The sequence below is a fragment of the Theropithecus gelada genome, chromosome 18 (assembly GCF_003255815.1).
Source record: "Theropithecus gelada isolate Dixy chromosome 18, Tgel_1.0, whole genome shotgun sequence".
Lineage (NCBI taxonomy): Eukaryota > Metazoa > Chordata > Mammalia > Primates > Cercopithecidae > Theropithecus > Theropithecus gelada.
In genome coordinates, this window is record NC_037686.1 from 13462916 (window position 1) to 13479491 (window position 16576).

General features: G+C 36.7%; 1 protein-coding gene across 1 annotated transcript in view; it reads left to right on the plus strand.

The window, feature by feature from the left end:
* The first annotated feature begins 7288 nt into the window (after positions 1 to 7288).
* The window catches only part of GREB1L (GREB1 like retinoic acid receptor coactivator), a 159818-nt gene continuing 150530 nt past the window's right edge, over positions 7289 to 16576 (plus strand). Inside the window, exons 1-2 of the mRNA XM_025365255.1 lie at positions 7289 to 7554; positions 9787 to 9896. The gene's annotated coding sequence lies outside the window, so the exon portion shown is untranslated. The remainder of the gene's footprint in view (positions 7555 to 9786; positions 9897 to 16576) is intronic.

The window sequence follows — 16576 nt, forward strand, 5'->3', positions numbered from 1 at the left end:
TTTTTTTTTTTTGTAATTTTTAGTAGAGACGGGGTTTCACCGTGTTAGCCAGGATGGTCTCGATCTCCTGACCTCGTGATCCGCCCGTCTCGGCCTCCCAAAGTGCTGGGATTACAGGCTTGAGCCACCGCGCCCGGCATATCATTTCTTTTGTATACATACCCAGTGGTGGAATTGCAGGATCATACAGTAGTTCTGGTTTTAGTTTTTTGAGAAACCGCCATACTGTTTTCTGTAATGGCTGTACCAATGTACATTCCCACCAACATGGTGCAAGGGTTTCCTTTTTTCTACATCCTCTCCAACACCTGTTATCTTTCATCTTTTTTATAATAGACATTCTAACAGATGTGAGAATGTCTATTCTCATTGTGTTTTTAATTTGTTTCCCTGATGATTAGTGAAGTTGAGCATTTTTTCATATATTGGTGGCCATTTGTATGTCTTCTTTTTGAGAAATGTCTGTTCAAGTCCTTTGCCCATTTTAAAATTAGGGTTATTTGTTCTCCTACTGTTAAATTATTTATTTATTTGATTAATTAATTTATTTATTTGAGATGGAGGCTCATTCTGTTGCCCAGGCTGGAGTGCAGTGGTACAATCTTGGCTCACTGCAGCCTCTGCCTCCTGGGTTCAAGCAATTCTTCTGCCTCAGCTTCCCAAGTAGCTGGGACTATAGGCACATGCCACGATGTCCGGCTATTTTTGTATTTTTAGTAGAGATGGGGTTTCACCATGTTAGCCAGGATGGTCTCGATCTCCTCACCTCATGATCCGGCTGCCTTGGCCTCCCAAAGTGCTGGGATTACAGGCGTGAGCCACTGCGCCCGGCCTACTTGAGTTATTTGTAGTTGGGATTTTAACCCCTGATTAAATGTATGGTTTGCAAGTATTTTCTCCTATTCTGTATATTGGCTCTTCGCCCTGTTGATTGTTTCCTTGGCTGTGCAGAAGCTGTTTAATTTGATGCAATCTCATTTGTCTGTTTTTGCTTTTACTGCCTGTGCTTTTGGAGTCATAGTCAAAAAAATCATTGTCCAGACCAATGTCATGAGCTTTTCCCATGTTTTTGTGTAGAATTTTTATAGCTTCAGGTCTTATATCTAAGTCCATTTTGAGTTGATTTTTCTAAATGATGTAAGGATCTAATTTCTTTCTTTTGCACCTGAATATTCAGTTTTCCAAGCATCAGTTATTGAAGAGACTGTTCTTTCCCATTGTGTGTTCTTGGCCTCTTTCATGAAAATCAATTGACCATAAATGCATGGATTAATTTTGGGGGCTTTCTGTTCTGTTCCATTGGCCTATTTTTATGCCAGTACCATGCTTTTTGATTATTATAGCTTTGTAGTAAATATTGAAATCAGGTAGTATGATGCCTCCAGCTTTGTTCTTTTTGCTCAAGATTGCTTTGGCTATTTGGGGTCTTTTGTTGTTCCGTATACATTCTAGGATTATTTTTTCTATTTCTGTGAAAAATGTCTTGGAATTTTGATAGGAATTGCATTGAATCTGAAGACTGCTTTGGGTAGTATGTGCATTTAAACAATATTCATTTTTTAAATCCATAAACACAAGATATCTTTCCATTTATTTGTGTCTGCAATTAATTTTTTATAGTTTTCAGTGTACAGATCTTTCACCTCCTTGGTTAAATGTATTCCTAATTTTTTTTTTTAATTTTGTAGCTATTATAAATAAGATTTTTTTCCATTTCTTTTTTGGATAATTTGTGGTTAGCATATAGAAATGCTGATTTTTGAGGAAAACCAGTTATTGTATGTTCTCACTTTATGTGTTTATTTAAAGACAGACTCTTGCTTTGTCACCAGGCTGGAGTGGAGTGCAGTCGTGAGATCTCGGCTCACTGCAAGCTCTGCCTCCTGGGTTCAAGTGATTCTCCTGCCTCAGCCTCCCAAGTAGCTGGGACTACAGGTGCCTGCCACCACACCCCGCTAATTTTTTGTATTTTTAGTGGAGACGGGTTTGCACCATGTTAGCCAGAATGGTCTTGATCTCCTGACCTCGTGATCCGCCCGCCTCGGCCTCCCAAAGTGCTGGGATTACAGGCGTGAACCACCGCACCCGGCCTGTTCTCACTTATAAGTGGCAGCTAAGCTGTGAGGGCACAAAGGTGTAAAAAAGGTGTAAGAGTAATATAATGGACTTTGGGGAAAAGGTTGGGAGTGGAGGTGAAAGATAAAAGACTACACATTGGGTACAGTGTACACTGCTCAGGTGATGGGTGCACCGAAATCTCAGAAATCACCACTAAAGAACTTATTTATGTAACCAAAAACTACCTGCTCACCAAAAACTGTTGAAATAAAATGAAAAGATAATAACTTCACAGAATAATAAAAAAAGAAGAAATGCTGATTTAGTATGTTGATTTCATATCAACTTTACTGAATTCGTTTATTAGTTCTAACAGTTGTTTGGTGCAGTCTTAAGGTTTTCTATGTACAAGATCATGTCATCTGCAGAGACCACCATAAATGTTTTCAATCTAGAAGGGTCTTTTTGTTATGTTACTTTTATCCTCATTTTATGGATAAGGAAACCGAGGCCCAGGGAAGATAGGTGTCCTGGCCATGGTTACTTAGGGGCAGAGTTGGGAACTGCACATCTTGAACATCCAAATATTTTCATGCTACATTAATAAGAAATCAGGGGCTGGGCACAATGGCTCACGCCTGTAATCCCAGCACTTTGAGAGGCTGAGGCGGATTATGAGGTCAGGAGTTCGAGACCAGCCTGGCCAACATGGTGAAATCCCATCTCTACTAAAAATACAAAACTTAGCTGGGCGTGGTGGCGGGCGCCTGTAATCCCATCTACTTGGGAGGCTGAGGCAGGAGAATCATTTGAACCTGGGAAGCGGAGATTGCAGTGAGCCAAGATTGTGCCATTGCACTCCAGGCTGGGTGACAGGGTGAGACTCCATCTCAAAAAAATAAAATTAAATTAAGAACTACTCAGTCAAGTCTTATTCAAGTTAGTACTCCCTTAGGTATCACTTTTTTGGTATTAGACTTCAAAGTGATAATATACATTTTATAGCGCATTTCTAGTTTTTAGCATTGTCATTTTGAAGTATAGTGTCACGACTTGAGGAACTCCCTCTCATCTCCATTCAGTTCTCCTAAGACATGATTCCTACCAGACAGGAAGTGCTTCTTCTTTGAGGTCTAAATAGCACCTAACAGTCTATTGCACTGAATAAATATTTAATGAAGATTGGATATTTCCTCTGTGATGCATCAACTACTCTTGTTGACTGTTGAGGAAAGCTTCTTTTTGTTATGGTTGTTTTCATGAAGTAGGTTAAGAAATTTGTTTTCCTGAATATTGTTATTAATGCCAGTTTAAATATTTGTGTCATCTCAAATATAAATCTGAGATTCATTGATCTGGTTGCGTGCAATAAAGTAATTTGGTAGGAAGGTTTTTTTTCTGGAATTTGTGGTATTTAGGGCTCTGAAAATGAAAAACATTTGCTAATGTGGTATAAGGATGTTTGTGGTGTATTTTTTAATTGAAGAAATATAACTTTTATTGATAAATACTTCCAAAATTGTGAATAATTCTTTCAGTTGACAAAGAGTTATATTTCTTGTATTTTAAACTATCAGTCATATATTTACTTTTCTTATTTTTAAGTTTCCTTAACTGATATTAAGGTTTTTGTTTTTTATTTTATTATTATTATTTACTTTGAGACGAAGTCTCCCTCTGTCGTCCAGGCTGGAGTGCAGTAACACGATCTCGGCTCACTGCAGCCTCTGCCTCCGGGGTTCAAGCAATTCTCCTGCCTCAGCCTCCCAAGTAGCTGGGATTACAGGCGCCTGCTACCACACCCAGCTAATTTTTTTTTTTTTTGTATTTTTTTTTTGTTGTTGTTGTTGTTTGTTTTGAGACGCAGTCTCGCTCTGTCGCCCAGGCTGGAGTGCAGTGGCGCAATCTCGGCTCACTGCAAGCTCCGCCTCCCGGGTTCACGCCATTCTCCCGCCTCAGCCTCCCAAGTAGCTGGGACTACAGGCGCCCGCCACCTCGCCCGGCTAATTTTTTGTATTTTTGGTAGAGACGGGGTTTCACCGTGTTAGCCAGGATGGTCTCGATCTACTGACTTTAGGTGATCTACCCCCCTCGGCCTCCCAGAGTGCTGGGATTACAGGCATGAGCCACTGCACTCAGTGCCTGATATTAGGATTCAATGAAATACATTTATCTTTGCCTATGGAGTCTCTAAACTTGTGAATTTAGTGAAATAGCTTGAACATTTTCAACTGGTAAAATTAGATCACTATAGTTGAATCATTTGGTGCAAGCTGTTAATGTGACATTCAGCTGGAATTTATCAGGCTCAATTAGAAAACCTCCTCTCATTTAAATAAAACAAAAAATTGAATAGGTAGGGAAAAGGTTATATATGCTTTTTATTCTCTTTCCATTTTAGAAAGCAAATGAACATAACTATGAAATAGATAAGTCATACTTAGTGATAAAATATCCTCCATTTTTAAGGAATAATTTCCCTGTGTTTCACATTTGATGACTTTTGGGATCTATATTTCCATTTAGATAACTGTTAACATTGTTGGTGTTTATTTTACTACAGGAAAATTGGTGAGTGTATGTGATGACAGTTACACAGTACATATTTGATAACAAGGGTAGAATAAGTCAGTTCAGTCGTGGTGGTCTGTTACCTATTTTTAGGTCTTTTTGACCCAGGAGTCTGTGACCTATGAAATCTCCACTTTTTTGGATTTGTTAAGGTCTTTTACAATGCAAAGATTTAAATTTAGATGAGTACCACACTGAAGGATATTGGCTAATGTGGTCCCAAACATAAAGGGTATCAAAGTATACATTGGGAAAAGCTTATGAAGTTACGGTAATGTATGTGAGAGGAGAGGGGCTACAGTTAAGGAAGTTTCTTTTCTTCCCTAACTTATAACAAAGAGAATCTGAAATGTATACTGGTATTTGCCATGCTCTGATTAGTCAGCAGCATGCCATTTTGTGAAATCATTGCTGAGAAAATGTACCAAATCTTGAGTACAGAGTGTTCCTGCATCTGATTGGAAGGGGCACATGAATTGTTTCTAAGGTATTGCAGACCCAAGGCTGCACAAATTAATGTGGAGACTTGGGGGGAGGGATCCAGTCAGGGAAGGGAAGCTTCCTAGACATTACAGCTCTGTCCAGAGGCCAAATGGGAGATAAATCACCACTGGCCACCTCTCTTATTATTGAAATGGTTCAGCCCTGGGGTTTAACTGAAGGACTAACAGGGTTTTGAAGTGCAAATAGGATGGTGGAGGGTAAACCTTTTTAGGGTTTCATTTTGATGGATTTTTTTTCCTGTGTGGATTTCTGGTACAGACTGTGATCTGGAAGGGGCCCTTAAAAAAAAAAAGTTTTGTTTTGTTTCTGATCAGTCAGATAATAAGAACTTTCCATAGGGGTGTACTTTTCTAGCATGCATATTGATTCTATTGTGTTTTAATGTAGATCATTTAATTGGATCTTTTTTTGAGCCTTCTGCAGTGGAGCTGTCATTTCAAGGTCACTTCTCTTTCTTGTTATTAATGCCAAAGTTTGAAAGTGTTGAATAATGTGGTACTTCTGGATTAATAGATTGTGGGGGATTACTTAGGGCCACTGTGTATAAGGCTTTGTTTATAAAGTCTTCTAGTTAAAGATCCAGTCCATATTAGAACAAATATTTTACATAAATGTTCTATAATTATTTAATCTTTTTTCTATTGTGATATGATTTTACATACTCATTTTTTTATTTTGTATGTATTCTGCTTTGCCAGCCTTAAAAAAAAAAAAACAGAAAATTCTGAGATTATGAAACATTATACTGTGTTATTTATGAAAGATACATTGAAGTGTTTGAGGAAAGAAGAGAGACATAAAAATGTTTAAATAACTGATATGTTGATTTATATAAGTTGAAATTTTTTTTAACCTTCTCCCCACAAGTAATTCAATCACAGGAGACAAAATATACTTTAAAATTTGGTTTTTTTTTTGGAAAGTGGAGAGGAGAGGAGTCATTAGTAACACCAGAGAAAAATGATTGTAGCATAACTTAAAGGCTTTGTGTACAAAAATTTTAGAGAAAAAATATTTTTATTAAAGAAATGCTGTATTTAGATTTCTTCTTAGAAATACTGTTGATGGAAATTTTCTTAAGCATTTTGGCTTTTTATTTTAGATGTAACATAAATATTTGTATCATTTTCCCTTTTTGAGAAAAATAATGTATTTAGCTCCAACAGAGGTTTTCCTGTGTTGCTCGATATCTATTATAAAAACGGGTTGTTAATCTCCATAATTGGCATTGACCACATGATGTTCTTAATTGACCTCCAGGTTAGTTTTTGTTTTTATGTTCTTTGAAATTTTCCCTTCACTGAATTTATCTGAATGTTAGAGTTCTATTTACTTCCTATTGCTGTCTGATGGTTTTAAATAAGATGTTTTAAATAACAGCCACAAGGAAAGTCCTAGAACCTAGATGGCATCAAGCAGAGTCTCCTGTATCTACAGCTTCCCTGTCATTAGTTTGTTGCTGGGAGATGTTAATATGACCTTTCCTTTGTTAGAAAAGAGCTCTGCAGCCCTTCCCAGAATCCTCTTGTAAAATGTCTTTTTAACCCAAGTTGGAGATTGTCTGATGAATGAATGGTGAGCTTTTTCAAATGTGCTGCACATATTGTTGACATTGTCACAGGTTGCTTTTTAATTTCTAATGTGTTTTTAATTTGCAAAGCATGCATGTGCCTGTCACGCAGTAGAACTGAGTCAGCATTTCTGAGTCCAGATATTGCTATATGCAAACAAGATAGTCAGGCTTAAGAATGCTGTGTGGCAGACTTAGATCTCCTGAAACACTTGTGAATGAATTTCACTTTGAATATTGATGAATAAAAGAAGATACTTGAGAAAGGCTCCCCTGCCCGCCCCCACCCTCAAACACACACAAGAACTCCTCTTGCCTATTGGTGAGTGAATTGCCCCAATATAAAAGCACTGGGTGGGGAAAAGTGAGTTACAGAGTGAAAAGGCAATCCACAAATAATCACTCTTTTCTGCCTTTGATTGTGTCAGATTTTTTGTGTGTGTGTGGCAATTGTTTTCTTTTTTGCTTAGAAGAGGTTTATGGTCCAGTGTCTGTCAAGTCAGCCCCCGTCTTAAGCTTGCAGTTGTATTTCTCTCTGGAGTTCCTGGAGGTGATGTTATCTTTTGTTCACTCAGCAGTGTGGTCGTTCCTGAGAGCATCTGTCACTTTAGGCATTACAAGATGGATGGGTCTCCAGTGAACTGCTGGTTGAAGCAAATGGTGAAAATAAGAAAAGTCAAGGGGTTTCAGGGTCTGCAGAGGGGACAGACAACAAGGAAACACTGTTAGAAATCAAAAGTAAGCTGAGCAATAGAGGAAGAGAGCAAAGATGGATCAGATGTCATTTTATAAACATCTTGGAAATCAGAATCTTTTGGCTTTCGTGATCTGAGGGAGACATCTGCATCATGGTAAACAATTCCATGCTTTGGATTTGCAAAATGTGTTTGAATATATATTTTTTAACCTTGGTAAAGTGTTGGGAAATAATCATAATGATACAGAATATATTATGTGAGGATTTTGCTGTTTGGAGAATTAGTAGTCTTTTCAGTGTTTTAAAGATTAAATTAGAAATCTAAGCTTAAAATTTTTGTTTTATTTTCTCTTTTTTCTTTCCTTCCTCTTTTTTTCTAAATTTTCTTTTTGTAAACAAGTGACCAAGCACAGGCATTAAAATGAAAAGTTTTGGCCACATAACTAATATTGTTTACTAAATGCTTTTTGGCACTTTCGTAGAGGAATTCTGAAAATTCTGTGCTCAGGCTTTTGGGAGGCTGGGGACAGATTTTAAGTTATTTTCAGTAAACTTCAACTTAACGGGTTCTTTGGTCAAAAAAAGAAATATAATTGTTATTGATCTGTCAGAACAAGTTGGAGATTTATATTGTATTTAGAAATACATTTTGTTGGTGAAGGTCAAAATTTGTAAATCCTGGCTAATACAAAGTCCCTCCTGTGAGAGACAAGGAACAGGAAGGAGGTTGGCCAGGGAGTAAGAAAGGAGAAGAGGGGGCAATATGATTGCAAAAAAAAAAAAAAAAAATGATTTTGTCAAACTTCTTGGCATTTGTCTATGAAAAAGACCATAGGTTGAAAGGCAAAGAAATTAAGATGATTAGAAGCTTTAAGCTATACAAATGGTTGAGTATCTTCCTTCTCTATGGGTGTAAATAATAGATGAAAGAGTAAGAGTGACAACAAAGGATCAGGTCGTTTAAGAGAATGTGTGCAGCCTGAATAGAGGTCTGTGGCCCAGGGCCAAAGGTCTTAGCTTTGAGTGTAATTAGAAGAAAATACAAAAATGTCATTACTAACAGGTGAAGTGTGCAGCACGTGGCCAAAAATTAGCAATTTTAGACTCTGAAGCTATTGGAATTAGATTACTGACTTTTTTTTTTTTTTTTTTTTAAATCATTAGGGTCCTTGTGGAGTAATATGGTTTCATTGGCAGTAATGCAGTTTGACCTTGTTGACCATATGGGGTAATCTTGGGTTTGGATGTAGGTAGCAAGGCTCCTGCTGACTTAGGAAAAGATGTCTATTTATGTGTGGGTGGGTGGGATATATGTGAGTTTGAAAAACTAGACCTTCCATTTTTAATTATTTTGCCTGAAGACCTTCTTCTGACAGTAAGAGGTAAGATAAATACTTTTATTCAAAAAATCTAAAATTTTTTTTCTTTCTTTCAAGTTGGCATAAGAGAAAAGTAAAATGAAAAAAACATTTTTGGACAACATAAGTTAATTTTACTTCAAATATTTTAGTTATATAAATATTCATATTTAGTTCATATAAATATTCAAGAAAGAAGTTAGTTTCTTAGGAAAATCCTCTTTTGTTTTCTTTTTAAACACAATAACAAAGGACTAGAAATGCTTCTGTGTCATCTATAAAAATCAATGACAGGTAGCTTTCATTTCACTTTATGTTTTACAGCTATATTTCCTATTTTCCCATGTAGTTTATATTGACCATGTATATATTTCCTATTTTCCCATGTAGTATATATTGACCATAATCTATTTAGAGGAGAGATAAATATGCGTACTATAATTTTCAACCAATTATATGCAATTATAATTATTTAGTTTAATATCTTCTAGGAATACGCTACTCAGAAGGGTAGGAAACAATAGCTCTTTTTCTTTTTGCAGGCTTATTGGAAATTATTCAATCAATATTAATTATGTTTTACATTTTTGATAGTTCTTTGAGTAGATAAATTTGGCCTGGGTATCAGAGATTATTACTCTTAAATTCCTTAGGTAAGAAAATTACCTTCCACTAATTTCATTCCTAAAGGTCATCTGTTGGCTTTTGATATTATGGTAACATCTGCCACAAATGCAGACTTGACAGACTTATTCAACTTACTTTTAGTGGGGGAAATCATAAGAACAACGGAAATTATCCTTGAGTATATATTATAATTAGGAGTCATTATTTTGACACTATTGGGAAAGGTGGAGTATCTGTATATTTGCTCATTATAATGTATATGGAGTTGTAAAGTGTAAGACTTTGATAATTTCTAAGTGTGACTTTCAGAGAATTATAAATATTTAGATTATTATATAATATGTATTTGGAAATTAACTCATGTCTTTATATGTATTTTTTTATTTTTTATGTTTTTGCAGGTGCACAAAAAGCTTTAAACAAGTTAAAATCTAGGCAACAGACTCCCTGAAGTGTTGACTGCCCAACTTAATCATGACTGTGATTCAAAAATGTTATTAAATAAACCAAGGTATTGTACAATTATATATGCCCCTCCCCAATTGTTCAAGATCAAATTGTTTTAGGAAGTTGTATTTAAAATTTAAGTAAAACTACTATGTTTGCTCCTTAAAGTAAGTAAGAGCTCCTCTCCTTCCTTGCTTTCCTCTCCCCTCCCCCGTCCCCTTATCCCATGCCAGAAAGCTTCTGCAGTGAGTTCTTTCTCTCCAACAGCCTCTGTATTTCCTATATACCTAAATTAAGACAATAAGAATTCAGTTCTTTATTCCCTTTTGTTGATTATGATTTTGTCCTTCAAATTGTCTAATAAATGAGATTTCTAGATTATAGGCTTCTGCAGAAATACCCAGATTATCCCTACTGACTGCACATATTCGTCTTATGTAACACTATCCTGAGATGTATGTTCTAAAGATTTTATAAAGGTTTTTTTTTTTTTCTATTTTAGGAGGCTTTTAATTTAGAAAAGGAAAAAGGTGATGTTCCCCACCCCCCAGCAAAGAAAATCAGATGCTTGCTTAGAACTGAGAATTTAAGGCTACTGTTTAGGTAACTCCTATCTGTCAGAAGGGGCATATATATCCTAAGACTGTTTCTCTCCTTTTGGAAGTTACAATTTGCTTAAATAGCCTGGCATTTCCAAGAGAGGCCAAAGATCTTTTCCTCTTTTATAACACGTTGTATCCTTTTGAGGCCAAAAAGAACAAGAGGGTCATTGCCACTTCAGCCTGGTCCCTGTTTGTTCCTTCATGGTGACCACGCAGATACTGAAACCCAGGATGGGCTTAACATTTGGGCCTGGAACATCTGGAAAATGGTCAGAGAGGGAGCGGAGGAGGCAGAAGAAAGAGAACTGTTGCATTTTGTTTCACCAGGTGCTAGGAGGAAGCAACATTAGCCTTTTTGATATGGGAGGCACATTCTGTGGACCCTGGAGTTAGGCTGCAACAATTGAGGAGGTCAAAGGACAGCTGAGTGGGGTCAGTGAGACACCATGGGGTGTATTTTGTTACTTAGTAAAAGGAGCAGCCTCCTAAACCTTAAAGGATTCTCTTGAAAATCTGTGTTGTGAAAAGGTTTTATGAGTCTCATGGCAAAAACTCCTGATTTATCTAAGGAATGCTCGCTTTTGTCTAATGGAAGGATAATCCTTACCAAATGTTGGCAATGTCTATAAGAGTCAATATAGGTCTGAAAGAACAATTGGAGTTTGAAGTGTACTTTGCTTTTCAAAATGTTTATCATTTTAGTGTTTCTCTCTCAGGAAGAATTTTGCCCCGTTGAAATATCACCTTGTTCTTTCCTTGGAGCAGAAAGTGGTAGCGGGTGGGGAGTGAGGGAGGGTGGAGGGGGGAGAGGTAATCCAGGAACCTATATTAATTTAAAACTCATTCTACAAGCTTTTGGCCTAATCTGCAGACAAGGTATTATTATTAAACCTTTAAAAACACTAAAACTTGTTAACTCTAAAAAGTAATCTTTGAATTTATTTTAACTTATGAGGAAAATGGGTGGCACATGAAGTATGTTTCCGGAATTCAAATTTTTTATTTAGTTGTCGATAGTTGATAGAAGAGGCTGTCAGTTGACAAATAACCTTCAACCTTGTGTTTCTTCCTGAATGTGGTCAAGAAGAAAATCAGTGTCAGAGTCACGAATAGAGAATAAGAAAAGCAATACAATAAGGAGTTTTCTCTTTGAAGGGAAATGGAGAAGGGAAAAATCTGCATGTTGTAAAAGCTCTCTTTACCACAACCCATGACCTCAAGAGACCGCTTATATGATTGTGGATACCTTTGAAAGGTATTAGCCACCTGACAGGTTGTGAAAGGAGACTGTTAGAGGAATTTGGCAGTATTTTGATATTCCAGTTTATATACTATCTTTTATATTCCAATCTATACACATATATATAGAGAAAGCATATATTACAATGTATATAATAAGGAAAGAAAGATAAAATGATAAGGAATATAATAGGCCTTGCTAATTTATAAATTTACGATATCTACTAATTGTGTGTGACTTCTTTTGAATTTTTGATAATCACTTGTGTTAAAGAAACATATACATAAATGTGAGGCTTAGCACGTAGTCTGCTCTTTTTCTATTTTCTCAAGGTTAAAGCACCTTTCAACAACTAATTTAGAAACCTAAGTATAGTGACTGATAATTGCCTAGAGAAAACCCACAGCTGTTTAAGTAACCTTAAAATTGTGGCAAAACTGACAAATACGATTAGCAATGTTAATAAGCTAAGAAGATGGAAAGACAGGAGCAGATGACAGAGTGGAAAGATGGAGGTAGCAAGAAATCATAAAAGAATAGAATGTTTAAGAAAAAAAAAAACAGAATGTTCATGGTTGCTTTGAATTTACAGTGCTTTTTCTTTCAAGCAAAGTCTCCCTCTTTTATTACTTACTCTCTGAATTATCAGCAGAATGTGTGCTTTGCAGGTTGAATAATTCAAATACATTTGTTCAGCCCCTAATTCACATCTGATTTTGAAAAAAGGCAGCTATTTGGCAATAGTATTTAAGAAAAACCATCAAGTTTTGCCGATTCTAAGGCACAATTTGATTTGCAGTACTTTTTAGAAGTCAGTTTTAAACGTACTTCTGTTTTACTGTAATTACTTTGGGAATTTATTTACCCCTCTTTGTACCCTTGTAATGCCTAGTCACTCAAATATATTACACAAGAGACCCTCTTTCTGGGTTTAGTGACCCACCATTATCAAAAACAAAACAAAGCCAAAAAAAACCCGGAGAAGTATTTAATATGTTATTATTACTAATTATATTTATCTGGCTAATGTTCATAGCCAACTTTGCAAACAACTTCTTTGGGATAATTAAATGGGGCTGGGTAAATAAGAGAAATTAGTTGAGTGTTAGGTGGAAAATATTTAGTTATCTGTGTCCTTCCCACTATTTAAAGCATCAGATGAAATTTAGAAAATTATTGTAGTATCTTTTGAAATTCTACTCTGCATTTGGGAAATTGGCAAGTTGTTTTTTGCCTCTGGTGTTTTATGCAGATTTTAATGATTGTTGTGATAAATCCCCAGAAGTTTGTTTTCAGAAACCATAGAGACTATGAACTCTGAATGTGACAGCGTTGAAAGATGTGGTGAGCCACACATTGGAAGCATTTCTTGTTATTTAATGTTTTCTGTTCTGGATTATTGACTGTTCTCCCTGTTGAAAAATTGGTCTCTGGTGACATGGTAGAGGTCACACGTTGCCTATTATTGTTTTGCTTCTTTGATCTTACACAAGGATTGCCTCTGGTAATTATACTAGTTCCAGAGAGTCTTGACAAGAGGTGTTTATTTTACAGAAGAATTTCTGGCATTTCAAGGAAGAAAGTAAAGATTTCCAGTGGTAACTTGTACTTCTTTGTTACAAAGGAAAAATAGCATTGTAATCATGATAGTTTTTTATCATTATTATGAAATTAGTTAGCATAGTACAATAACTATTTCTAAAACAATTTAATATATATTGCATATCTGTAAGTATATTGCTAAAAAGGGTAAATTTTAGGATTAAGTTACTAAGGTTGGGTTTTTATTTGAATACCTAAAATACTTTTGACTTTACAAACTATCAAAAGAAATTCTTCCAGCGTGGCCAACATGGTGAAACCCTGTCTCTACTAAATAAATACAAAAATTAGCTGAGCATGGTGGCACGCGCCTGTAATCCCAGCTACTCAGGAGGCTGAGGCAGGAGAATCGCTTGAACCCAGGAGGCGGAGGTTGCAGTGAGCCATGATTGCACCACTACACTCCAGCCTAGGCAGCAGAGCGAGACTCTATCTCAAAAAAAAAAAAGAAAAGAGAAAAAATAAATTTTTCCAAATTTCCAAATTTAAATGTACAAAACTATTAAAGGAGTTTAAAAGTTTTGTCTTTTAATCTGTTTGCAGTTTCTAAACATCCTCAGCAAGAAGGATGAATAAAAATGAAATAAAACACTTCTGTTTTGAAGGCATGGTTAGCTTTGTGCTTTTATGGAATGTGCTTGGGAAGAGATACCTCTTCAGACCTGTTTAATATATAATTGGATAAGACACAAAAGCTCAATTTATTCATTTTTTTGTTACTCAGTTCCAGCATTAAACAAAATATATGTCCCCGAAAACTCACAATCTACTGGGGGAAGTTAGACAGATACTAGACCAAACTAACTATAATGGAGAGTGACAAATATCAATTTAAAAGAATAAATGAAATGCTCAGAGAGCACAAAAGAGAGAGAACAAGAATATATAATTGTTTAATATTTTGGATTTGAGACTCTGAAAACTTACAGGAAGTATGTTTGGTTTCCTTGTCTAAGAGTCATACATTATTCCCTCTCATCAGGCAATATTTTTAATAGAGAAAGAGCATGTAAGCAGAAATACAGTAACAAATAATTTTCTTATACAAAGAGTAAGAGACAGTCATAATCTATCCTATACAATCATTTTACAGATGAAGAAATTGAGCTTGAGAGCAGTTAGGGGACTTGTTCAAGGTCACATCAGTAGGGACACAGCCAGGCCTCTTAGAACTTAAGAAATCTTTTATCTCTCAATCATTGTACATACTCTAGAGTTGTACTGTTCAGTATGACAGCTACTAGTCACATGTAGCTATTTAAATTAATTACAGCTGGGCGCAGTGGCTCACGCCTGTAATTCCACACTTTGGGAGGCTGAGGCGGGTGGATTGCTTGAGGCCAAGGTTTCGAGACCAGCCTTGCCAGCATGGTGAAATCCCATCTCTACAAAAATTATGAAAATTACCTGGGCAGGTGGCACATGCCTCTAATCTCAGGTACTTGGGAGGCTGAGGCATGATGCAAGGAGAATCGCTTGAGCCCCCGAGGTGGAGGTTGCAGTGAGCTGAGATCATGCTACTGCACTCCAGCCTGGGCAACAGAGTAAGACTTTGTGTCAAAAGAAAAAAAAAATTAATAACAATAAAATAAAATTGAAATTTTAGTTCCTTAGTCACACTGGCCACATTTTAAGTGTTCAACTGTCACTTGTGGCTAGTGGCTACCATACTGGACAGTCCAGAATATGAACATTTTCATTATCTTAGAAAATTCTGTTGAGCAGTGCTGTTCTTGGTGTCAAAGGTCATCTCGTGATTTGTATATATGATTGTACAGTTTCTTAATAAACAAATTGTATATAGTGCCAAATAGCAGCCTTTGGAACTTTTACATTATTTGTTCCTAGAAACAAGGCTCCAGAATCTACTGTAGTGTCCAACTCCTATAAAGGAAAGAATGCATCTTACTTTTCTTCATATCCTCAGTGTGGCATAATGATACATTTTTTTTTTTTTTTTAATTTAAAAATAGTCACTGCTGGCCGGGCGTGGTGGCTCATGCCTGTAATCCCAGCACTTTGGGAGGCCGAGGCAGGTGGATCATGAGGTCAGGAGGTCAAGACCATCCTGGCTTACATGGGGAAACCCTGTCTCTACTATAAATACAAAAAATTAACTGGGTGTGGTGGTGGGCGCCTATAGACCCAGCTACTCGGGAGGCTGAGGCAGGAGAATGGCGTGAACGTGGGAGGCAGAGCTTGCAGTGAGCCGAGATTGTGCCACTGCACCCTAGCCTGGGCGACAGTGTGAGACTCTGTCTCAAAAAAAAAAAAAAAAAAAAAAAAAAAGGCGCTACTATGACTACCAACATGTTCTGCACTTTTTTTTCTGTGCCAGGGGTTATTCTAAAAGCTTATGGCCAGGTGCGGTGGCTCACACCTGTAATCCCAGCACTCTGGGGGGCCGAGGTGGGTGGATCACAAGGTCAGGAGATCGAGACCATCCTGGCTAACATGGTGAAACCCCGTCTCTACTAAAAATACATAAAAAATTAGCCGGTGTCGTGCCAGGCGCCTGTAGTCCCAGCTACTAGGGAGGCTGAGGCAGGAGAATGGCATGAACCCAGAAGGCAGAGGTTGCAGTGAGCTGAGATGGCGCCACTGCACTCCAGCCTGGGCGACAGAGCAAGACTCCATCTCAAAAAAAAAAAAAAAAAAATTATTACTGTATGTAAAATCTCATGTATTTTCACAAAAATCTATGAAATTGAAAGTACTATCTCCATTTTATAGATGAAAGATTGAACAATTTGCCCAATATCATACTAGGAGTAGGTGGGTACAGGATTTGAATTAAGGTCATTGGACTCCTGAGTCAATGTAATTAATCCCTATGACAGTAGAATTTCTATAAATGCTGAGTGAATAATTGTTAAAATTTAGAAAGTGACATCTGTAAAGGAAAAGGTAATAGAAAACTAGGAAGTTATACAAATTTGTCTTTTTTTTTTTTGAGACAGAGTCTTGCTCCGTTGTCCAGGCTGAAGTTCAGTGGCATGATCTCGGCTCACTGCAACCTCCGCCTCCCGGATTCAAGTAGTTCTCTGCCTCAGTGTCCTGAGTAGCTAGGATTACAGGCCACGGCGCCCGGCCCCAAATTTGTCTTTTTAGTACTACACTTGACACATGAGATTTTTTTGCAATTTTTTTTGTTTTGTTTTTTAGCTCATCAGCTATCGTTAGTGTATTTTATGTGTGTCTTAGAACACTTCTTCCAGTGTGGCCCAAGATGTCTTTGAATGTGACCCAACACAGATTTGTAAACTTTCTTTTTTTTTTTTTTTTTTTTTTTTTTTTTTT